We start from the raw sequence: 26147 nt of genomic DNA, 5'->3' as shown, positions 1-26147 counted from the left end.
TATGGACCTAAACAGAGAACTTTTAACAGAGGAATCTAAAATGGCTGAAAGACACTTAAGGAAATGTTTAACATCCCTAGTCATCAGAGAAATGCAAATGAAAACAACCCTGAGATTCCATCTTACACCTGTAAAAATGGCCAAGATCAAAAACACTGATGACAACTCATGCTGGAGAGGTTGTAGGATAAAGAGAACACTCCTCCATTGTTGGTGAGAGTACAAGCTGGTAGAGCCCTTTGGCTATTAGTATTTCAATTTCTCAGAAAATTAGGAAACAACCTTCCTCAAGACCCAGCAATACCACTTTTGAGTATATATCCAAAGGATGCTCAATCGTGCCACAAGGACATGTGCTCAACTATGTTCATAGCAGCTTTGTTAGTCATAGCCGGAACCTGGAAACTACCTAAATGCCCCTTGACTAAAGAGTGAATAAGGAAAATGTGGTACATTTATACAATGGAGTACTACACAGCAGAAAAAAATAACGACATTTTGAAATTTCCGGGCAAATGGATGGAGCTAGAAAACATCATTTTGAGTGAGGTAACCCAGACCCAGAAAGACAATTATCACATGTACTCACTCATAAGTGGTTTTTAAACATAAAGCAAAGAAAACCAGCCTACAAATCACAATCCCAGAGAACCTAGACAACAATGAGGACCCTAAGAGAGACATACATGGATCTAATCTACATGGGAAGTAGAAAAAGACAAGATCTCCTGAGTCAATTGGGAGCATGAGGACTATGGGAGAGTTGAAGGGGAGGGGAGAGACAGAGAGGGGAGCAGAGAAAAATGTAGAGCTCAATAAAAATCAATAAAAAAGGAAAAAAATACAATGTCCTTCCTGCACAAGAAGCACACATGTCATAGCACCCTCTCCTAACTACATATACTTTCCTTTAGACACCGCCTCCATCCCTACTTTCCTTAGCATGGTTACACACACATACACAACCCATCAAAGTAAAAGATATTTCCTAAAGCAACAGGTCCTTACAAAGGTGTGCAGAAACAAACCAAAATATAAGGAATTTTTATGGCACAGAAAGATCAGTGGGTTACACTCAGTCAGGCTAGGGCCCATTCCTTTTGATCATGATTCTACAAACATATATAAAGGCATGTGATGGGGGAGAGTTTTCTGTTTTGTGTTAATTTCATTGGTTAAATAAAGAAACTGCCTAGGCCCATTTGATAGGCCAACCCTTAGGGGGGTGGAGTAAACAGAACAGGATGCTGGGAGAAAGAAGCTGAGTCAGTGAGTCACCATGATTCTCCCGCTCCAGACAGACGCAGGTTAAGATCTTTCCTGGTAAGCCAGCTCGTGGTGCTACACAAAATATTAAAAATGGGTTAGATCAATATGTAAGAGCTAGCCAATAAAAGGCTGAAACTAATGGGCCAGACAGTGTTTAAAAGAATACAGTTTCTGCGTAATTATTTCTGGGTAAAGCTAGCTGGGTGGCGGAACACAGCCCCACCGCTCTTATTACAACAGGCATGTACACGTCACTGACAGTGATCATCTAGCCACTCACAATGAAGACCAGCCTCCTCGGTTTTAAGATAAATATTCCCATTACACAGAAACTACAGACTGGAAACAAATAGGCAACAAAAATGCTACAGAACAGCTACAGCAGGAACTCAGGTTTGAAAGAACTAGAAAAGTCATCTTGTGTTCAGAAGCATTTTTGCCCCTCACCTAGCTTGTATTGTCTTGGGAATATGGATCTGTTCTTGACAGAACAAGATCAGACTGGAAATACTGAGTTTTAATGTACAGTCACTTGTCTCCAGATAGACTACAGACAATTCAAAGACTGCTTGATTTCTGTGTCTTCTATTATAGCAGTTAGAAACACATGGCAGGTATGAACACTTAGTAATGAGTGAGGTCAAAACAGTAGAAACAAGAAAGTGAAAACATCACAGAATGATGAGATTTTAGAGCAAGGAGAGTCCATGGAGACTTTGTTTCAATTACTCCTTTTATAATTGAAGAATTTTTTAATTACAGTATAGTAGCCTGCCTATAACCAAATAAGTCAATCTATGGCTTTTACTCTGGAGTTCTACTATACTATACTTCATCTTCAAGGATGTAAGATAAAAGAGTCCTCGAGGGAACTACTGCTTGTTAGTGAACCTGGGCTTCCCTAAGCAGAATGTTAGTATATAAAGACTCAAGTTAAACTTCACAAAAGAAAAAAAAAAGAAAAGAAAAGGAATGAATAATAAAAATTATACCAGAGAGTAAATGGGGGAAAAGGAATAAGTTGGATTAAAAAATATGAGAAGAATTAAAAAAAAAAAAGGAGGGCCAGTGAGACAGCTCAGCAAGCCTACTACTGTTAATGACTTGAGTCCCATGGCCAGGACCCACATGGTAGAAGGAGAGCAAGTTGTCCACATAAATAAAATAAAAATATAAAACATTTTTTTAAGGAATTAAGAAGAGAAGGGCAAACTAAAGGGCTGGAATACAGCTCTGCAGGTAGTGAGCACTGGCCAACACACAGAGCACTGGGTTAGATGCCTAGCACAATCCCCCAAAATAGTTAATTAATTAAATCTTTAAAAAAAAAAGAGGAAGTAGAGATGAAAAGTGACTACAGTGATATGAGGAAAAGGCATCTGTGGAATTTTTAATGTTACAATATTCTCTTAAGATTACTGAAATTTACCATTGCCAACCGTAAAATCTAGATTAACTGCAAAAAAAGAAAAAAAAATCAGCCACCAATCTTTCGCTAAAAGTCATTTGCAACCAGCACTGTCTGAAATCCAAGTGTCCTGGGTCACCAGCATGAAAAGGAAGTTTGATTTTAAATTTCCTTTCTTGCACAGTCTTCTTTTACTTAATTTCCCCCTTGCACACTACCCCTAACTCTCTTCCTTTTTACTTCCTCTTTGGACTAGCATCTGCATTTGCTAAAAGGGAGCTAGCGTGAACTGCCAGCAACAGTGGAACGATCTGTTTCTCTTAGATATCACAGTATCTGGCCACTCCTCGCTTTACAGATGTAAACAAACCACACAAAAGTCCAATTCTGCCTTCAAATATAAATTTAAAATTCTCTCATTTGATCAATGTTGAACATTCTAATTTCCTACCCATCTGTCACCATCCATTTAAAAAGGCTTTAAGACTAAAAAAAAAAAAAAAAAAAAAAACTTTCCATTTTTCCCCACACATTGTAAAAAATACAAAATGGACTCTGAGAATCCTTGAAAACAACTTTGAGAATTTCCTTACCCTTCTATCTAATAACGATTAGTGTAATTTAAAATTTTTATATGGCATATTAGATGATGAAAAACTAAAAACAAACACTTCAAACAGAAACCCAATCACTAAGAGTCAGGCATCTTATATATGCATGTGATAGCAGTGCCCAGGGAGTAGAGAAGCAGAGGGCCATTCTTGGCTGAATAGGGGGTCTGAGACCAGCTGGAGCTACAAGAATCCCTTTCTTACACGCACAAAAAGAACAAAAACAACTGGTCACACACGCATTTAATCCCAGCACTCAGGAGGCAAAGGCAGGTGAATCTCTGTGAGTTTGAGTCCAGCCTGGTCTACAGTGCAAATTCTGGGGCAGTCAGGGCTGTTACACAGATAAACCCTGTCTCGAAAAAAAAAAAAAGCCTGAATTCATTCTAGGATCCCCATGGTAAAGGAAAAAATTCCCACAAGCTTCTCTGACCTCTACAGATGCACTGTGGCATATGCATAGATAAACATGCACAAATAAGTACTGTTAAAAAGGAATAAAAAGGGACGAGATAGATGGCTCCACGACTGAGAGCACTGGCTGCTATTTCAGAGAACCCAGGTTTGATTCTAATTTTGTTGCCATTCATTTAAAAAGTCTGCAACTCTAGTTCCAGGGATACAATGCCTTCTTCTGGCCTCTGTGGGCACTAAGCATGCATAAAGTAAACAGATACTGGGATTAAAGGCGTGGTGGCGCACGCCTTTAATCCCAGCACTCCGGTTCGAGACCAGCCTGGTCTACAGAGCTAGTTCCAGGACAGGCTCCAAAGCTACAGAGAAACCCTGTCACGAAAAACAAAAAAAAAAAAAACCAAAAAAAAAAAAAAAAGCAAACAGATACATATATAAGCGAAATACACACACTGTTAAAAAAAAAAAAAACAGAAAACATACAAATACTAAAATCCTTGGAAGAACCATGAATCTTGCAAATAATTAGACTTTGGGGTTCTAAATTAAATTGAACAAATGAAAATAAAACAAGCCCAGCACTAGTGATGATATAGGCAAATGAGCACACTTGACAAGTGTGAACAGCACTGTGAATTAGAATGATCTCTCATATATTTTGAAATTACCTAAAACTGATTTGATGAATGGGGATGTTGGTATTGATTTTATGTTTTTTTTTTTTTTTGGTTTGGTTTGGTTTGTTTTTCAAACACATGTTTTCACTGTGTCGTTTTGGCTGCCCTGGAACTCTCCCTGTAGACAGGCTGGCCTCGAATTTAGAGATCTGTTGGTCTCTGCTTGCTTAGAACTAAAGGAATGTGCCACCACCGCCTGGCCTATTTTGCTGTTGTTGTTGTTTGTTTGTTTGTGGTGAGTCTCTCACTCGGTGTCAAACTGGCCTTGAACTGCTGCAGCTTTCCTAGTGCTAGGAACTATGTACAGGTGTGATTTTACTCTTCAAACTAAGTCGATTCTGTTAAACATTGTTTTAATTTTTATTTATTATTTTTATTTTTGTTTACCTGTTAAAACATTCTTGAGATGATTTCATAGAGCCCGACAGTAGGATAGTAGTGACTGGAGAAAGAGACAATGAGGAAAAATTACTCAACAGCTACTACTAAGTTATAGTCAGACAAAAGAAGAAAAGCTTTCCTGTGCTATCGCACAGCCAGGGACTACATATAATGATGACACGTGTGTGTGTGTGTGTGTGTGTGTGTGTGTGTGTGTGTGTGTGTGTGTTAAATTAAAAAGGCTGGCTGTAATTGCATATAGCTTTGTTCCCAACACTCAGGAGGCAGAGGCAGGCACATTTCTGTGAGGCCAAACTGGTCTTCATGGTGAGTTTCAAGCCAGCCAAGGCTATAGAGTGAGACTCAGTCTCAAGAAAACAAAGAAAGGAAGGAAGGAAGAAAGGCAGGCAGGGAAGCAGACAGACAGACAGAAAGACAGAGAAAGAAATTTTAAAGAAGTTGTAGTAGGCATTTTTCTAATTTATAAAGAAAAATTGTCACAAAACTAAATTTTTTAAATCAAACTATTGATCTAATGATTATTTATATCCAATTTCCTTTAAAAGATTAACAGCAATTGCTTTATGTTCAGAATTTAAATTTAAAGGGAAGGACCTTTAAAATCTTTTGGTTTGATCCTACCATTTGTTTAATGAGAAAATTAAATTCCAGAAAGGCTAATTTAACATGTGCATAGTGGCACAAACCATCAGGAGGAGAGCAGGGCCTGAAATTCCTTTCCCCAGATCTCTCAGACACTGCAGCCTACTCAGATCAGCTTAGTGAGCCTGAGGGGCTCACTTAGCCTTGCTCCCCAATTTAGTCCAAGCACAGGAATGTTTTTGTTTTATTGTTCTGATTTATTATGTGTATGAGTGTCTTGATGTATGTATGCACCATGTGCAAGTCAGGTGCTACAGAAGTGTCAGAAGAGGACATCTGATTTCCTCAGAGTGACAGATGCTTGTTAGCCACCATGTAGATGCTGGGGACAAACAGTCCTCTGCAAAAGCAACAAGTACTCTTAGCCCCGAGCCATCCCTCCAGTCCCATTTTCATTCTTTTTAACTAAAGTGTAACAAACAAACAAAAAAACTACAACTGCAAGAATCCTCACTAACCATTATAAATACCTCCAGTGTCAAGAACACAATACTGCCAGGAACAGAAAGCCCCTTCAATTTTTCTGGAAAACCACCATTTTGAATTCTAATGCCAGATTTCTCTCTTTGTGAACACTGTAAGAATGGAACATGGGAGGACTCGCACAGTCTACACTGGGGAGGGGAAGCTTGCTTTTTCACCTTATATCATTTCTGAGAATTTGCCACTGTTGTTCTGTGGAGCAGTAGGTTGTTTTACATTTCTGGGCATTTTTCATCTTAATGACAATTTTTAAACAATTCTGAACAACTTTACTTACCTATTCTTTTGTTAATGGACATCTAGTTTATTTCCAGTGCTAGGCTACTGTGATTAAAGTTGGATAGAAAATGCTGTGTAGCTGGGCAATGGTGGCGCACGCATTTAATCCCAGCACTCGGGAGGCAGAGGCAGGCGGATCTCTGTGAGTTCAAGATCAGCCTGGTCTACAGAGCTAGTTCCAGGACAGGCTCCAAAGCCACAGAGAAACCCTGTCTCGAAAAACCAAAAAAGAAAAAAGAAAAAGAAAATGCTGTGTATATGTCCTTTGACACATAAATGCAAACATAAAAAACAAAGAAGATCACTAGCACATGGGACTATGCATGTTCAACTTTGATAAATATCAGTTTTCCAAAGTGGTTATAGTAAAACCTAACATTTGACAGGTAGGCAGATTAGAAATGGATAAAAACTTGATTTATTTTTCTAATAGAGCAGTTGCGTATACTAGGATCATCTGAGTAGAGTTCAAATCCCAGTTCAACTAGCATTGGACTGCCAGGCAAACCAAAGCTCCACTCAGACACTGCACATGGGGGAAAGTAATGGACCTTAAATAATTAGATACCAAGAAATGTGCTTGAAAAATCACAGTGGGGTTGACTTTGTTTTATCCTTTGTTTATTTTATAGCTTTTGCATTGATTTGGGTTTGAGCAACATTAGTGACCACACTTGAATGTATGATGGTAAGGTAAGAAAAGGCAAATTGTTTCCAATTCTATGGTGAAAAATAAGCCACAATTTCTAACTTAGATGACAATGATGATATTTTTGAGTCTGCTCTATAAACTTCATGCTGAAACAAACACACACACACACACATACACACACACACCATCCCTTAAGCTGGCCTCTTACTTCCCTTCTCTCTTCAGTTACTTCTCAGAATAGGAATCTGGGCTTTTTTGGGGGGGGGGGTCGTCTTGTTTTGTTTGGTTATTTGTGATAGGGAGAAGTAGGACTCATGAATGAATGCATAAAGGAAGTGAAAGTGTTCATCAAGTAGCCAGAGTGATGAAGCACAAAGCCTTTTTCTGTATAGACTTTTACATAATAATTCTACAGAGGAAAAATGATATTAAATAATATCGTATGGGACCAGGATAGTAGTGTACACCTACCTGTAAACCCAGCATTCAAGAAGATGAGGTAGGGAGATTTAAAACAAAACAAAAACTGTGTATAGAGTCAGGCGTCGTAGAGCACACCTTTTAATCCCAGCACTCAAGAGGCAGAGACAAGCAGATCTCTGTGAGTTTGAGACCACCCTACAAGAGCTAGTTCCAAGACAGCCAGGACTGTTACACAGAGAAACTCTGTCTCAAAAATCCAATAGCAAGCAAACAAACAACAACAACAACAACAAAAAAAACCTCATGTATGATCTTTTCTCTAAAATTATAAATTTCCAGTATTTAAGCTCATTTTAGAACTACCTCTAGGTATATGTCATTTTCAGCAGGTACATATCATTACATTAGGTATATATCACTTTTGCCATTACTCTTCCCCACCTTCCTCAACATTTACTTTGATATGAACTATGCTCTCTACACATTTTATGAGTTCTCTCATTTTCAGTCTCTTCCCCACTCTATAAAGGTCTAGGTGTGAACAGGAAACATAATTATGAAAGGAAACTAACAACCCAATCAACTAACTACTAGAAAATTCTGAAGAAAGAATCTACAAGGAAGCTATCAATGACATCTTATTCTCAAAGGCCGCATAAAGAACAGATAATCTGAGTATTCTAAATCCTATAACTATCTTTTCAGAAGGGCCATAATTACTGACATGTGATGGACAGGCTTGAAAACAGGGTTGAATTTCAGTTTCAGCAAGCTAAATAGTATAATGTTTCACTTGAGTTTCACTTGAACAGAGTTCCCCTTTACATAACTACAGATACCTTTGCAAGTTCAAATTCAGCTCCTCCCACCAGAACACTCACATCAAAAGTTCAGCTCCAGTGACAGTGACATGAGTCCTGCCCTGTGCTAGGAAAGACTGCCATTTTCTAGTCTGTGTCAAGAGTATATTAAACATACTGTATATGATTATCACACGAATACTACAAGAAGTTCTTTGACCATCTACTCTTCCCCAGCAGAGCATGAATTCTCTGAGAGTAGGCAATAATACCACCCTACTCTGAAAACACTTGTTTTAGCACAGTCCTTGGCATTACACAGGCAGTACATAAATAATTGCTTAATAAGAGATGTCATACTGGTGATATAGCTCAGTGGTAGAGTACTTGCCTAGAATGTCCTTGATTCAGTCCTTAGCACTGGAGTAAAAAAAACACCACCACTAATGGGTAGTCTATTTTGGAGGCTAGCATGGGTTACACAACAAGTCTAAGGCCAGCCTGAGCTACATAGTAAGTCTACAACGAGAAGTTAATATATTAATGATGGTTTATATTAATATACAGGCATTCATAGAATGAGTTAAACACAAATACTATACATAGAAGCTAAAAGGGTACCTCTAACACCACTCGCTTTCACCTAAAAATAGGAGACATGTTTATGGCTTTTGTAATAATCACCAATGAATAGGAAGTGTAAGAATTTAAGTTTTCTGGTATTATCTAAAGACACAGAGTTTTTTTTTAATTTCATTTAAAAAATTAACTTTATTTTTCATCATCTAGTATCCTTTTATAACCTTTAACTTTCAGAATGTCTATTTGTTATACACACGTATCTTTGGGAAGCTGTAAATCCTATCCTATTCCACAAAACTAAGGCTGAGAGTCATGTTCAGTGAAACTTTGGTTTCATTTGCCATAGCTGACTAGACCAGGCAGAAAATGCTTGCCTTTTACTAGATTTTCTCTTAGGGATGTAGAATGAGATCACAGAATCATGAGACAATATATGAATTTAGAAGTCAGAAGACATGGGCTGAAGAGATAGCTCAGAGATTAAGAGCGTTGCCTGCTCTTCCAAAGGTCCTGAGTTCAATTCCCAGCAACCACATGGTGGCTCACAACCATCTGTAATGACGTCTGATGCCCTCTTCTGGCCTGCTGGCATACACACAGACAGAATATTGTATACATAATAAATAAATAAATAAATATATATATATATTAAAAAAAAGTCAGAAGACAGCCTGACAAAGACACACAGGCCTTTAATCCTAGCACTGGGAGGCAGAGGCAAGTGGATTGCTATGAGCCTGAGGCCAGACTGGTCCCAGGTTAGCCAAGTTGCATTGGAAGACCTCATCTCGAAACAACAAAAGCCAGAAGCCATGTCTACCACACACAGCGGTGAAAGACAACATGCAGAGAGACAAAGATGAAGTGACGAGTAGAGGCGTGGGAATCTCTCTAGTCCAGAGTGCTGCGACAGACGCTGCTGATTGCTGGGGAGTGTCCAACTCCAGGTTCATGCTCTTTTGTTCTTCTATCACTAGATGCCATGCAATTTCAAGTATCCTTGTCATTAATTCCTGTTTTCAATGAATTAGTCTAAATTTGGTTTCTACTGCCTACAAACAAAAGAAAGCTGACAAACAACAACCCTCAAACCCCCCAAAAAGATCATGGGCATTCTAAATTACTCTTGTAATCCCTGCATTCATGAGGAGGGAGAGACAAGAAGATTATCCCAAGTTTAAAGCAGCCTCACCTATATACGGATTATTTAGGACAGTTGGAGCTACATAGTAAGACTCTGCCACTTAAAAAAAAATAGTCGAGAAATATTAAAATAAAAATTAATCAGAAACGAGTCTTATTTTTAAAAATATCTATGAACCTAGAAACTTCTATCACTCCTTAGCCTACAAGAATGAAAAGTATTTATCAATGAGAACAGGTTCAAACAACAGCCCATGGATCCAACTTCAGTAAAATTACTGCCAACACAGCAACATGAATATATACTATTACAAAGCTGGGGAGGTAGCTCAGTGATAATACACTTGCCTAGCAAGCACAGGTACCCAGGTTCAATCCTCCAAACTACATTTTTAAAAATATATATTTAAAGAAAATATTATTACAAAGTTGTGACATCCAGGAAAAATTGCAGATGGAAGGATAGGGTATATCTTATAGCTTATTTGAACAAGGGGCCGGTGGAAGGGTTAATTCTTCAGACAGTGTCTCACTTTACAGGTCAGGCTGGCCTAGAACTCTTCATGTTCCTGCTTCAGCTTCTACTACACTGAGATGTTATAAGTATTTGCCACCATACCAACTTAAATTATTTTTTACAGAAAAAGATGGTATCACTTAAATATAATATTGATTAAAAAGGAGGTGAGGGTCAACTTTTCTACTGGTAAGAGCCAGCTCTATTTAACAAACCAAAATATAATTTCAGTTTTCCCTCTTTACCTACATCCATTTTCTTAAAAACATGATACTCAAGAGTCTTCAACTGAAATACTCAATGCTAAGATAATGGCATTTTATATATATATATATATATATATATATATTTTGTTTGTTTGTTTGTTTGTTTATTTTTTGGATTTTTTCGAGACTGGGGTTTCTCTGTGGTTTTGGAGCCTGTCCTGGAACTAGCTCTTGTAGACCAGGCTGGTCTCAAACTCACAGAGATCCACCTGCCTCTGCCTCCCAAGCGCTGGGATTAAAGGCGTGTGCCACAACCGCCCGGCTAGATAATGGCATTTTAAAGAAAGCAGTTCCAGACACCACAATCATTATATGCTATAAGCTTCTAACACAAGACTGATACATTAAAATTCCCACAGTAATTTGATAATAGTTTGTTAGAATTTTCCTTTAGCAACTTTAGACCTTTTAAGGAAAAAATTCTAGTTTCTATAACAAAAATTTTCAAATGGATTCTGAAGAGGAATGAATACCAGTAATTTTGTACTGTTCCTAAAATCAAAATAAGACAAACTTTCATCTAATCAAAAACAGTGAAAAAACACCTATAAATTTAATAGCAAGCTCAGATATAAAAATAAAATAAACAGGACTTCCATCAATTTGTCAAGATTATACAGATGGTTTTAGTATTCAGAACAAAATAAGGAATGCTAAATCTAAGGAAAAAAGGATTCTGAAATAATAAAAAATGACTAGAAGTAAACAAGTCTTAACCATTCGCAACAATGGAAGAAGACAGGATATTGATCATTTCTAATGTCTTATATTACTTCTGGAAAATGGTTACTGATATTACATCTGATTGAAATTATCCAATAGTCTGATAACTTATTCTAAAACAAACAGTGAAGGTATACTGGACATGTTTGGCTCAGAAGTATAATGTTTTACTCTCATTCTACCCGTCTGTTCAGCCCCCTCACACCTTAATCCATATCTGGAAAAGTTGGTTAAACGCCAAACAGACGAAGTGAAGCTTAAAAGGAAATGGTATTCCTAGAGTTCTAGCAGAACTACTAAGGAAAGCATGCTGAATTTTAAATAAGGAACCAATTATGTAGTATAATTAAGAAATGCTAATTATCATCAATGTCAATTTCACATGTGTGGCAAGATGCCAAAGATGGAGTTGCTAGAAAAAGGGGACTTAGACTCAACTTTTCAGGACATTCTGAAAAATTAGAAATGTTATCTTTCACTGGAAGATTAGACTTCCTTGGTGTATTCCATCACTCACTGATTCAAAGCCTAATGTTGGAAACAGACACATAAATTAAAATACGCTAAAGTCAACAATAGCTTGGATAGGATATTCACTAGGTACCAGACATTGTTTTAAACACTTTATTTGCATCACCAAATTTAAGTGTTACAACTTTATAAAAGCATCCTTTTCCCAATTTTACATGGGAGGAAACTTAGGAACAAAGAAACAGAAGCAGTCAGGTTCCAATCTCATACCCACTGACCTTTAGCCAAGTACTTGGTATTTCCTCTCATGCTACAATAACTGACCCAACAAATTTTTTAATTGCATTTATTTGTTTATCTTCTGTGTTACATGTGTCACAGCACACATGGTAGGTCAGTGGACAACCTTCTAGAGTTAGTTCTCTCCAAAATGCAGGTCCTGGGGAGTCGATTTGGGTTGTAGAGCTTGGCAGCAAGCACCCTTTACCAACTGAGTCATCTTTCTGGCCCCTCCACAAATTCTCATTGACTGACTTCTCTGGACTTGAAATATAACAAAGTAATTACGGGTTATTCCAGGAGGGACCCAATAATCCATATATGAGAAGACTTTATGGAGGAAGTAATAAAGTCCTAACTGATTCTTAAAGGATATAAAGGACTTAGCCTGACAAAACAAAAAGAAAGGGAGCCATGACAGCACTGCAGGCAGAAGGGCCACGGCAGCAATGCAACACTCCAGAAATAACGTATATATTCAAGGAAACTTCAAGACATAGTGCTATAAGGCTGGAGCAGAAATGGAAAGTAGAAATTATAAGAGTTAAGATTACAGAGTCAGACAAAGGCCAAATTGTGGAGAATTTTAATGACGTGGTAAGGAGTGCAACAAGTCATCCAGTTGACAAGTGAGGAATTTTCAATTGGTGTCCAAGACATATCATTCTGGCAATTCTGAAGAAGTTAATTTCAGGAAGACAAAACTGAAACAAGAACACCAGTGAGAATAAATAGTTCCTAATAAGGAAAGCATTAGGGTAAGGATGCTATGGAAGTTTCTGATTAATGGACAGAGAGACGGTTCTGTGGATGAAGGCTGCTGCCACCAAGCTTGAAAATCTGAATTTAAACTCTAGGTACCATAGGTAGAAGAAGAGAACTCCAGCAAATTGTCCACTGACCTTGATATTCAGGCACATGCATGTGCCATAAATACACACATACACACACACATTGGAAAATAAAGAAGTATAATAAAAATCATGTTAAAATGATTGAGTAGTGGCAAAAGGATCAGGAGTTAACTATATTACAAAGTAAGATGGATGTCAGCCTGGGGTACACGTACCCAGATAAACAGAGAGTTCAGCAGGGCGGTGGTGGTGCATGCCTTTAATTCCAGCACTCAGGAGGCAGAGGCAGGCAGATCTCTGTGAGTTTGAGGCCAGCCTGCTCTACACAGTGAGCTCCAGGACAGGTAAGGCTACACAGAGAAACTCTGTCCCAAAATTAATAATAATAATAACAATAATAATAATAATAGAGATTTCAGTGAATGTGTGGATATAAAAAAGAGAGTGAGACGTAAGGACTTGTATACAATTACTAAAAGCCTCTTCCTTGAATTATGAAGTCAATAGAGGTCCATGATATCTCTGAAATACAACAAAATTAATAAAAGCAGAAGTTTATGAAAGTAAATAAGTTCAATTTGGATAACAGCTTGAGGAGAAGATGACAAGTTGGATAAGGCACTGCAATCTCAATCAATAGTAACTGTTCCAAAAAGTTAGAAACATCAAAAAAAAAAAAAAAAAAAAGAAGAAGAAAAGGGGAAAGAAAAAGAAAAATGGGCTTCTCTAACATTTGTAAATATCCTGAAAATATTTTTAAAATAAGCAAAACAACTTTTTTCAAATAAGTAAGAAAAAGGCCAAGTAGAAAATATGTAAAGAAGGGGATGGAGAGATGGTTCAACCAGGAAGAGTGCTGGCTGATCAACCATGAGGGCCAGAGTTCAGATTTTAGAAGCACATAACAAGTCAGGCATCCCATGCATGTCTGTAATCCCAGATCCCAAGGAAAAGAGAAACAAGAGAATCAGTGGGGCTTACCTAGACAAGAAAGCACAATTCCTCAGTTCAAGAAGAGACCCTACCTCAAAGAGACAGGCAGAGTACCAGGAAAAAAAAAAAACCTCCCTGACCTGAGTTTGCAAACACCTGCACTCTCTCTCACACCTGCACATATCCTCACACAGATACATAAACACACACAAACAATCTTTTTTTTTTTTTTTTGAGACAGGGTTTCTGTGTAACCTTGGCTGTGCTGGAATTCATTATGTAGAGCAGGTTGATCTCGAGCTTACAGAGATCCGCCTGCCTTTGCCTTCTGAGTGCTGAGATTAAAAGCATACACCATCACTTCCTGGCCAACAAATCTATTTTAAGAAAAGAAAATATGTAAAGGATAGGTACACACAAATTACTGAAGAGATGACCAAAAATAAGCACACAGAACAAAAATCAAAAGCTGTTTTATTTACATCAAGCAGACTAGCAAAAAACAAAACCTAACACCTGGAATACATATACAGAAAGGGAAATACACATGGTTGTCAAGATCTTATAAATAATTTTAAAATGGAAAAAAATCTATCCTAGAACTCAGCAATTTCACAACTAGGTCTATGACCTGGAAAAACTCTAGCACGTTGCTTTAAGACAGTGGTTCTCAACCATCCTAATGCTGTGACCCTTTAATACAGCTCCTCATGTTGCGATGACCCTAACCATAAAGTTATTTTCATTGCTACTTCATAACTGTAATCTTGCTACTGTTATTAATGGTAATGTAAATATCTGATACACGGGATATCTGATATCCTGTAAAGGGTCATTTGACCCACAAAGGGGTCACAACCTATAGGTTGAGAGCCAACACTTTAAGAGAGAAAGGGATATTAATGAGGCATTGATTATATTAGATAAAAATAAGGACCATGTAAATGAGCATTATTAGAAGACATAATAATTGGCAGTTCAGTCCATTCATTCAATGGAACCTACACAGCAATAAAAATAAACCAACTGGACCTAAAGTAGCAATAGAGACAGGGTAAAATGAAGAAGATTCAATAACTGTATAACAGGACACAACAATATCAATACCATCCTAAATTTATTAGTATTTGAAGAAGAAAAAAGAGAGAGAAAGAGAGTATAAGACATAGCAGGCATGGCTTGTCTACCCACCACCTTTTTTTTAAAATGTAGCTCTGGCTTTCTTGGAACTATGTAGACCAGGTTAGCCTTGAACTCACAGCAATGTGCCTGCCTCTACCTCCTGAGTGTAAAGCATGCAACACTATGCCCAGCTGACATGATTTGCTTAACTACTGTTCTACTGCCATGACAAGGGAAAAATACAAAAGAAAGCATTTAATTGGAATATCACAGTTCCAGAAGGTTAGGATCCATGATCATCATGCCAGGGAGCAAGGCAGCAAGCAGGCATGGTGATGGAACAGCAACTGAGAGCTTACAACTGATCTACATGCACAAGGCAGAAAGAGAGAAAGCTAACTGGGAATGGTGTGTGATGTGGGAGTGTCATATATCAATCTGTTGATTTCATTGGTTAATTAAATAAACTGCTTGCCCTGATAGGTTAAAACATAGGTGGGAGGAGTAAACAGAACAGGATGCTGGGAGGAAGAGGAAGTGAGGTAAGACTCCTCAGACAGACTCCATAGCTCCTCTCACACACGCGATGAAGCTCCGACCCAGGATGGGCGTAGGCTAGAATCTTCCCGGTAAGCGCACCTTGGGGTGCTTACACACATTATTAGAAATGGGCTAGTCCAGGTGCGAGAGTTAGCCGAAAAGAGGCTAGGTAGAAATGGGCCTAGCAGTGTTTAAATGAATACAGTTTGTGTGTTGTTATTTCGGGCATGAGCTAGCAGGCGGCCGGGGTGCTGGGGACACAGCCCCGCCGCTCCACTTACAACAGGTGTGGGCTTTTGAGACCTCACAGCCAGCCTCCAGTGACATACCTCCTCCAACAAGGCTACACCTCCTAATCCTTCCTAAATAATTCCACCAACTGTGGTTTAAGTCTTCAAATTTATGAGCCTATGGGAGCCATTCTCAGTTAAACTACCAAGCTTTTTTTCAAGTTTATGTAAATAAACTCACTTAATTTTTAATAAAAACCTTATGAAATGAGCATTTCTACTGATCCTATTTGATGGATCAGCCTTGGGGAAGGAGGGACAGTGAGATCTGGAATTCAAGGTCAAGGCATTCTTCCTTCCAGCCTGATCTATGCGCCTATCTGAAAACAAAGATCAGGCGCCAGGTCACTAGGGATAGACTTTAAATAACTATAAAACCATTATATATATAGTAAAGTCAAGATTCAAACCAAGGGGACTGGAGAGAAGGCTCAGCAGTTTAAGAGTGCTTACTGCCCTTGTACAGGACCTGAGTTCGGTTCATAATACTCATTTTTGTGGCTTATAACTATCTGTAACTCCAGTTCCTGGGGAGCCAACACCCTCTTCTGGACTCTGCAGACACCAGGCATGCACTTGGTGCATAGTCATGCATGCCAGCAAAACACTCATTCTCATAGAATACAATTTTTAAATTGTTTTCAAAGATTCAAACCAAGGAAGCATGGCCCTAATCCATACTTTATTTTTCTTAATAAAATTTCAGGGTAACATTCAAAGTATTAGGTTTCATCATGACATTCTTCATACAAATGTCATTATACTTTGTTCTCAGCACTCAGAGTAGAGCTGGGAGCTCCAGCCTTGGGGAAGGAGGGACAGTGAGATCTGGAATTCAAGGTCAAGGCATTCTTCCTTCCAGCCTGATCTACGCGCCTATCTGAAAACAAAGATCAGGCGCCAGAGTGATGCTACATTCATTATTCGGGTTAGAAAGTGGGAAGGGAGATGGAGAGAAATGAAACTGGAGGGAACAAAAAGGATTGCAACTTCATATAAATTATAAAGTTTCTATATTGCTCTTTTAGAATTCAGTGTGATAACTGTGATATACATAGTTCTTTTATATTAAATATAATAGCTGAAGCAAAAATGAAAAATGTCAACATTTTATGTAGGCATGTGGGTGTGCACTACATATTTTGGTAGCTGAGTTTATTTTTAAAACTTTTCAAAAAGAAAAATGTCTCATCTCCAAAACAGCACTTACAGTTAGTAGGGCATGACAGCCATGTCTATAATCACAGCTGTCTGGAAGAGGAGGGAAGAAGCTGGAAAGCTCAAGGGGTAAACTGTCTCTAAAACTAGTAAGAGACCTAGAGATGTAGTTCATTGGGTAAAGTCTCTACTACCCAGACATGAGTTTTGAACCCTAGCACCCACATAAAAGACTGGGTGGAGTGGCACAGATCTGTCTCCCCAATGCTGGGTAATGGCAGAGAAAAGCTGATCTCAGGAGCTCAGCAGTCAGACAGTCTAGTCAATTGCTAGGCTCTGGGTTCATTGGGAGACCCTGTTTAGAAAAAATAAAGTGACCGAGGAAGGCATCTGATGCCAACTTCTAGCCCCCACAACACACACACACACACACACACACACACACACACACACTAATCAAACAAAAGTTATCACAGGACTAAAAATAAATTTCTGATCTCCATACTTCAGGTTTTACTTAAACACACCTCAAGCCGGGCCATGGTGGCACACACCTTTAACCCAGCACTCAGGAGGCAGAGGCAGGCAGATCTCTGTGAGGTCAGCCTGGTCTACAGAGCAAGTTCCAGGACATGTTCCAAAGTTACATAGAGAAACCCTGACTTAAAAAACCAAAAACCAAAACAAAACAAACAAAACAAAACAAAACACACTTCAACATGAAACCAAATGTTCTAAAAGTTTATGTGTCTAAAACCCAAAACAGTTTCCCACTAGGAAAGTTACAAAAGGATATGAATACCCGGGGAAAAAAGATCCTATTGAGCATTAACAGTGGGACAGGAAAAGCAGGGGACGCATGTACTGATGGCCACAAAAGCAAACAAAGCTTCTCAGGCAAGGTTGGAGGGCAGAAGTCATGTTTTATTCACCTTTGTATCCTCAGTAACTAGCAAAATATTGATATCTCTTAAACATCCCAGTGTCGTTGCCTAATAACTAATAAAGTAATGAGGAAAAAAATTGAGTACATTATCAATAGGTGGCACTGTCAATATAGGGCAGTTAGTGCTAGAACTATAAAGAACCCTGGTTAATGTGCACAGAGGCAACCCATAGACATAAAAATGAACTCAAGGTTGGCTCTGACAATTCTCCTAAATAACCAGTTGTCTCTGTTACTGTGAGAGCACATACACACCATATTCTGCTAACAAGAGGACAGTTTCCTTGTTGAACCACAAGGCTTTAGATTTTCAGATTTTCAATATTTTCTCTTAACTCTTTAATGTCACTTTGTAATTATAAGCACAGCAATTTAGCTGAATGTAGTGATATATATATATATATATATATATATATATATATATATATATATATATATCCAGCACTCATGTGGTTGGGCAGGAGGCTCTCAACTTCCATGCCAAAATAGTATTGCAAACAGAAGCTTTACAAAGCTCTTTTAGACTCCAAAGTGATATCAATGACATACAGTAATAAAGTATAGCTGGACTCTCTTCACTCCACCCCACCAATTCTACTGAATAAAAAACCAATTGGGGATGGAGGGAACAGAACAAAAGGAAGAAAACTTGATTTACTTTTTCTTTAGTATCTCCTTCTTTTACCTCTAGCAGGAAAGGGTGGAAACCTGAAAAGAAAAATCTCTGACATGGGAGAAAGCAGAAATGGCAAGTCGGTCTTCCTGCTGGAGTCACTCAAGTTTTACACTTACAATTATGAGACACCAGTGTAAACACGAATGAAAGACCTGTAAAATAACAATCAACTCTATCTTTAATGATGGTTATGAAAAACTAGGCTTCCCACAAGCGGAAGGCTTAAGATTCTACAAACTAAAGTTAACGTAGCTTGTATCACGCAGGAAGAAAATATTGTTTTCTTCTTTGTTACATGTTTATTGTTTTCTGAATGAATTAATATGATGTACTCTGTCCCTTCCTTCATATAACTTCCCAATTATGCTAAATAGTATTCAAGTTGTCAGAAATGGGACAACAGTCCCAAGAAACTTAAGAATCAATAACTACTTAAACTGGTGGTAATTCCCGTGGAAGAGGTCAAATCAGCACCAGGTTCCTGGCTCTCTCGCACAGACAGATAAGTTGTACTGCTTTACCAAACTTCAAAAATGTAAACTTGTGCGCGTAAGCTTTTAAATGTATTGGACATGAATGAAAAGGATAGCCCAGGCACGTAAGCCAAAATTTGCTCCTTTTTATTACCAATATTAGGCTGGTGTCAAAATCAATTGACTTCTTTCACAAGCACATTCTTTTAAAATTCCGCAGTGAAGTAGGTCTGTGTTTAATCATTCGGAAAAAAAGAATTATGTAACACATATAGAATGATGATGGTAACTATATCTTATTCTAGACTCTTGCTGGGAGCTGCAGTTCAAAGCGAGTTTGTGAAAATGAAAAGCTGCCTCAAATGTCTCCCCCAACAAAACAAAGTCCCCATAAAAGAAATCAAATACAATCTTATTTTACGTTCAATTAGAAATCAAATAGATCAGAAATTCTATTCACTTTTTTTCAGAAGCTGTATCCAGAACTACTACAAACATAAACTGAACAACTTGTCCAAGAATCCTTACTTATTAACCAATCTTTGGTCCTCCAGAGACTCCTTTTTATCTCAAATGCACTACGACAGCTTAGTGTAACCTGGGCTACGATGTTTACAGGTGTCTCCACCTCCTTCCCCCAAGGAAAGAGGAGGCAGAATGGGAAAGGCAGAAAATAGAACGAGGCTGTGTATATACACTAAACAAAAGCTTGTAATCGTGTAATACTGTTTCTTTTACGCCTGGGCTATCCTTTTCATTCATGTCCAATACATTTAAAAGAATAATATATCCACAGTGTGACACAATTTCTGCCCTCCCGTGTCTCTGGCTGGCTGACACCCGCTTTCCCCTCAAATAAATACACGCCTGTTGATGGAATGCCTGCCCCGCTTTGCAAACAAGAAATAACTGTCCTGTAAGACAAATAAAAACCCTCTCTATGGCTCCGAGGCCAACCATACGTCTGAATGAAAAGCACACTGGAGCAACAACAGCCAAATTTCTCAGTACGTCCTGTCATTTAAAAGCACCATAACGAAGAGATATCTCTGCGACCCAATTTTAGGTCACAAGCTTTTTTTTTTTTTTTTTTTTTGCTCCTTCTCTTTTCTCCCCCAGAAAGAGATAAACTTCAAAAGGAGTGGTGATGACCAAGAATTGCACACACACACAGTAAAGAAAAAAAAAAACTGTACAACTTGGACGCTGGCCGGGCTCACGTGGAACCTGAGCCCCGGTTGGGCCCCGGCATCTGGACTGAGCAGCTGAGCAGCCGCGGGAAAGCAGCCCCCGCCGCGGTCTGAAACCTGGAGCAGGTGGGATTCCGGGATGCCACCTTACGTAACGGGCTTGTCAAAAATCCCAGTTTCAGGACCTCCCCCCTGGTCCGCCCCCGCCCCATCACCCCCACAACAACAGCCCCAGGCCAGCCCTGAATGGCCAATCTGGAAGGAGACCCCAGAGCCCCGCGCGCGTACCCACACGGAGGCGCGCGAACGCTATCCCGGACGGCCGGAGCCCTGCCAAGCAGCTGCCCGCGCCTAGCGGCCCTCCGAGTCCTATCGCCCTGCTCGCCGTCCCCCTTGCCAGTCAGCTCCCCAGGGCCGTGACAGCTCCCCACGCCACCGATGCCCACGACGCCGCCCCCGCCACTCACCTCCCCGCCGACCCCCGCGCGAGCGCCGGGGAGAGCCCGAAGCGCGGGGTCCGATGCGTTCACGCGCGGCGGGCGGGACACGAGGGGGCTGAATGCCGCGGCACTAGCAGCCCGCTTAGCTCATCCCCTGGCCCCGGCGCTCCGCCCTGCCGTCTCAGTCAGACGGGACTCCCCCTCCCCGCGCGGTCGCCACTGCCTCCGCCTCCTTCCACAGCGCCAGCCGCCAAACCCGCCGCGGCCGGCGCCATCTTGGGAGTGACGGAAAAGGCAAGGAGGCGGGGGCTGTGGCCTCGCAGACCAATCACAGGCCGAGTCTGACCCGAGGGGCAGGAGAGGGCCGGCTAAGGGGGTGGGTCGTGGAGGAGGGGGCTAAGGAGGACCCCCGCAAGTGGGCGGGTCCGGAGGCGGGGCGGGCCCGGGCTGGCTGGTGACGCAGCGTGTAGTTGGGGAAACGCGCCGTGGTTCCCCTTCTGGTAGGGAGATCCCGAACCCCTGGCGAGTGTGAACAAGGAGTACTGTACCTTCCTCTTTCACCATCAAGTCACAAGGATCTAGCTCTGGCCAACGTGTTTCTTCCTTCCTCCCCTGCACTGCACAGTCCTTGCCTGCAAGAGCTTGGTGCAGCGGTCTGAGCTGAAAACCGCCCACCAAAGTCACTCGGATTCTGCAGGAAACCCCCTGAGCGGTTAGCAACCACCAGTAGCTTTCAGTCCCTAGGTAGAAGGTCAGGGAAGAGGGGAAATTCAGAGGGGTTCTCTGAAAAGCGCCTTGATAAAAAACCTATTGTTGACTGAAGGGGTGTCCATTACATTGATTAATTGGATATGGCCTACTTAAACCGGTCTACGGCTCCACCGTTAATGGTTATTGGCAGGCTGCCTTTGAAAAATGAGGATAATAAAGGTTGATTACCTCTACAGGGTTACTCAGAAATGCTATAGTGTATGCTTAAAAATATTGAATAATGTTAGCTATTATTCCAAGGACAAATGAAGAAAGAAATAAGACCTTAAAATTTCCCCCTCGGTTCAAGTTAATCTATGCAAAACAGGCTTCACCTTTTTACTAACCGAGATTATGGTTTTGTTTTATACCTCTGTACTCATTCATTCATTCATTCATTCATTCCGACAACGTTGTCGGAAAACCCAGCAGAGGGGACACAATGGTCAGGGAACCAGAAAAGGTCTGCTTTCAGGGACTTGCAGTCTGGTGGGGGAAGGGCAACACAAAACAAGTATACTTCACACTTGAAGAAGAAGCATGAAGGTTACAGGAAGAATTCTGGGTAGAAAATAACAGACAGCAGAGGGGGCAAACATATGCCCATCTGAAGCTCAGGAAGAAAGGGAGTAAAGGGAGAAAGGCCCTGGAGAATTGAGTAAAGCAAAGAGATTGTGCAGAGAACCTGCAGTAGGGAGGAGCTTGGCTGTTAGAACAGAGTGGAATCTCTGTTGCTGGGAAATATGTTGCCTGGAGAAGTCTTGCATTAGACTGGAGAGGGAGTGGAGGGCTCAGTTGTATCAAGCCCAGAAAGACCTAGAAACAAGAGCAGCTTTGATTCTAACTGCAGGCTGAAGCCACTGTATGGTAAGTAGTGAGCAAAGGAGACAGGAACAGTCAGTGGGGCTTGAAGTATGACGTCAATATTTATATTCCAGGCAACATATAGACCAGAGAACCTGACTGAAAGGTTTTTAAAAAAAAAATCCAAGTTTGAGCCTCTTCAACACTGAGTTGACTAAATATGGTTCAGATTGTTTTAAAATGTATGGGCATCACATAATATTGTGGAGAGAAAAACACTAATTTCACTGAAAATTATTGAATGATAACCATCCGTCCATCCTTTCTTCCTTCCTTCCTTTCTTTTTTCTTCCTGAGACAAAGTTTCTCTGCATAGCCCTGGTTGTTCTGGAACTCTATAGACCAGGCTGGCCTTGAGCTCAGAGATCCAACTGCCTCTGCCTCCTTAGCACAAGTATTAAATTGTACATCACCATTCCTGGCTTGATACCATTTATTTTTAAGCATTTTATTTATCATCTTGTAATAATGTATAACTGTCTGTGCGGATCAATGCTATTTGATGTATGTTATATTCTTTTTTATTGATTTCAGGTGGTCATCTGTGTTAGTCAGTCATTACTGCCCAATGTATAATATTTGATACTATAATCCCAAATGTATTTTTAGTAAGTATTTTTCCTTTATTTTTGTTTTATGCTCACCACATGCCTACAGTGCCTGAGGAGACCAAAGAAAGACAAATCTTTTAACTTGGTTGGATCTTTTCCCCCTGCTGACGACGTCATCCACAATGTTTTTATCCCCAGTGTGAGGACATGGCTATCTGCCAATTAATGGTTACTAGAGAGGGCCTATATAACCTTCTAAGGGAGATGGACGTGTCTCTGTTGATTGCATTGATGGTCACAGGTATATACATATGTCAAAGTTATTAAGTTGCATCTCCTTTAGACTTCAATAGTACTACTTAAAAGCTTTTGGTTTTTTTTTTTTTTTTTACGTTTTCTAAGATAAGGTCACTATGTAGCCCAAGCTGGTGTCAAACCCATTGCAGTTCTCCTGCCTCCACCTTCCAAGTGCTGGGATTACATGCTTGTGTCACCACGCCCAGTTTATTCTGGGATGGAACCCAGGGATTGATGCTAGGCAAGCACTTTAGCAACTGAGCAATATTCCCTGCTTTAAACAAGCAAAAACCTGTTTAAGGGTTCAGTTGGTAACTCCTGTTCTTTTTCTGTTGTCCATAGACTTAGCCATTAATTGGTTTGATTATTGTGAAACATACCCAGTCAATTCCACTTTAAAGGTTATCTCAGCATATTATATTATCAGCACTACAAAGCACTTTCAGTTGAGCTATAGATACATCCATCCATGTTATAGAGTTCCAGTTAAAATACCATAAACATATAGTTGCAAGATTAGCTTATAGCATGGGATTCTTTAAAAGTTTTAAAAGTTGGGGTGGAAGCCGGGCGATGGTGGCGCACGCCTTTAATCCCAGCACTCGGGAGGCAGAGGCAGGCAGATCTCTGTGAGTTCGAGACCAGCCTGGTCTACAGAGCTAGTTCCAGGACAGGCTCCAAAGCCACAGAGAAACCCTGTCTCGAAAAACCAAAAAAAAAAAAAAAAAAAAAAAAAAAAAAAAAAAAAAAAAAAAAAAAAAAAAAAAAAAAAAAAAAAAAAAAAAAAAAAAAAGTTGGGGTGGAGAGAGTTCAGCTGTTAAAGTGCTTACCTTGAAAGAATGAAGACCCAAGTTCAAACGGCAGAACCCATCTAAAAAATTCCGGACATGGTGGCTGTGATAGTTTTCACCAACTTGACACAAACTAGAGTCATCTGAGAAGAGGGAATCTCAATTTAGAAAATGCCTACATCAGATTGGCCTGTAGGCAAAACTATATGGCATATTTGCTTAGTGGTGATATGGGAGGAAGGCCCAGCCCACTCCGGGCGGTGCCACTTCTGGGCAGATGTTCCTAGGTTTAATAAGAAAGCAGCTGAGTGAATCATGGAGAGGAAGCGAATAAGCAACATTCCTCTGTGGTTCTGCTTCGGTTTCTGCCTCCAGGTTCCGTCTGGAGTCCCTGTCCTGACGTCCCTCAATGATGAACTGTGATGTGGAAGTATAGGGGAAAATGTCCTCCCCAGGTTGCTTTCAGCTCGCATTTTATCATAGCAACGGAAAGGAGACTAGAACTTGGGCATAGTCCCTGTATCCTCAGCACTGGGGAGGTGGAGACAGTGTGTAGTATGTGTGTAGTTGCATATATGTGACCAATATGCATGTGTGTGTGTGTGTCTAGGCCAGAGGCCGACTACAGTATCATTCCTCAGGTGTTGGTCACATTTTTTTTTAAAAAGTTTATTATTAAAAAGAAAATTACTGGGCGATGGTGGCACACACCTTTAATCCCAGCCAGCACTCAGGAGGCAGAGGCAGTTGGATCTCTGTGAGTTCAAGGCCAGTCTGATTTACAGAGTTAGTTTTAGGACAGCCAAGGCTTTACAAAGAAACCCTGCCTCAAAAAACCGAAAAACAACCAAAGAAGGTGCAAATAAAATAGCAGGGTTTCTCATTGGCCTGAGGTGGCAGGGATCCACCCGTTTCTACTTCTCCGGTACTGGGATAAAAGCACATGCCACCATACCTGGTCTCTTAGTTAGAGTGTCGATTGCTGTAACAAAACACCACGACAAAAACAAGTTGGGAAGGAAAGAGTTTATTCAGCTTACATGTCCACATCACTGTTCATCATCAAAGGAAGTCAGGGCAGGAACTCAAACGGGTCAGGAACCTGGAGGTAGGAGCTGATGCAGAGGCCACAGAGGGGTGCTTCTTACTAGCTTACTCCACGTGGCTGCTTAACCTGCTTCCTTATAGAATCCCGGACTACCATCCCAGGGGTGGCATCACCCGCAATGGGCTAGGTCTGCCCTCATTAATCACTAATTAAGAAAATGCTCTATAGGCTAGGCTAGTCCATAGCCAGATCTTATGGAAGCATTTTCTCAATAGAGGTTCCCTGATCTTAGATGACTATGGTTTGTGTCAAGTTGACACAAACCTAGCCAATACACCTGGATTTTTTAGGGGGGTGCTGTAGATCAAACTCAGTTTCTCAGACTTGATCAGTAAACACCTGACCAACTGAGCTGTTTCTCTAGCCCCATAACTTCTGTCTCTTGAAAAAAGAATTATATCAAAAGGTAGCAGAGGCTCAGATGTAACTGAAGAGTGTTTGCCCACTTATTATACAAGAGACTCCATGCTTGATCTCAATTATTTTTTAAAAAACATTTATACTGTATGTTATATGTATAGGTGCTTTGCCTGCATGTGTGTTCGTGTACTATGTGAATGTCTGGTGTCCACAGAGATCAGAAGAAGGTCTTGAATCCCCTGGTATTGGAGTTAAAGATGCTTACGAGCCACTCCGTGGGTGCTGGGAATTGAACCCATGTCCTCTGGAAAAGCAACAGGTGCTCTTAAGCACTGAGACTTCTCTCCAACCTCTCAAGTACTTTTTTTTGATATTATAAATATTTTTTTCTGTTGCTTTAAGCAAACAAAAATACTAGAAAACCAATAAGGAGCACTGTGTGTTTAGGAAGTACCTTCAAGTGCTGCAGAGCCCTTAACAGTCAGATCTCAAGTCCTGGCCACATTCCAGGCATGTGCCACTACAGTCATAGCTAAATAAACTTAAGTCCCAATGTGTCTTAGACACGGGGCTCTAACAGTAAAGACATGAACCAGAAAGAAAAACATGACTTAGAAATCTCAGCCCCATGCCATTTCTGAAATGATGTCATCTCTTTACACCTGGAACTCTATCTGGCTGTTTCTAAGAAGTTATTTTAAAACACTGTAGTTCAAATGATGCATGAAGGAAAACGATGAAAGCAGTAACCGATTATAGCACC

At 40.1% G+C, this 26147-nt stretch overlaps 1 protein-coding gene across 6 annotated transcripts in view; it reads right to left on the bottom strand.

Annotated features, from left to right (window-relative positions):
- The window catches only part of Dennd4a (DENN domain containing 4A), a 110768-nt gene extending 89849 nt beyond the window's left edge, over positions 1 to 20919 (bottom strand). For 5 of the 6 annotated variants that reach the window (XM_050151830.1, XM_050151836.1, XM_050151837.1 and 2 more), the window contains exon 1: positions 20691 to 20919. The gene's annotated coding sequence lies outside the window, so the exon portion shown is untranslated. Of the gene's footprint in view, positions 1 to 4766; positions 4822 to 20690 lie in introns of all 6 variants that reach the window. The other variant, XM_050151831.1, reaches the window with a different exon arrangement.
- Between the last annotated feature and the right edge of the window lie 5228 nt (positions 20920 to 26147).

Source organism: Alexandromys fortis, unplaced genomic scaffold (genome assembly GCF_014885135.2).
Source record: "Alexandromys fortis isolate MF-2015 unplaced genomic scaffold, M_Fortis_MF-2015_v1.1 scaffold_70, whole genome shotgun sequence".
Taxonomy (NCBI): Eukaryota; Metazoa; Chordata; class Mammalia; order Rodentia; family Cricetidae; genus Alexandromys; species Alexandromys fortis.
The sequence above is the reverse complement of the archived record's forward strand: the minus strand, read 5'-3'. Positions and strand labels throughout refer to the sequence as shown.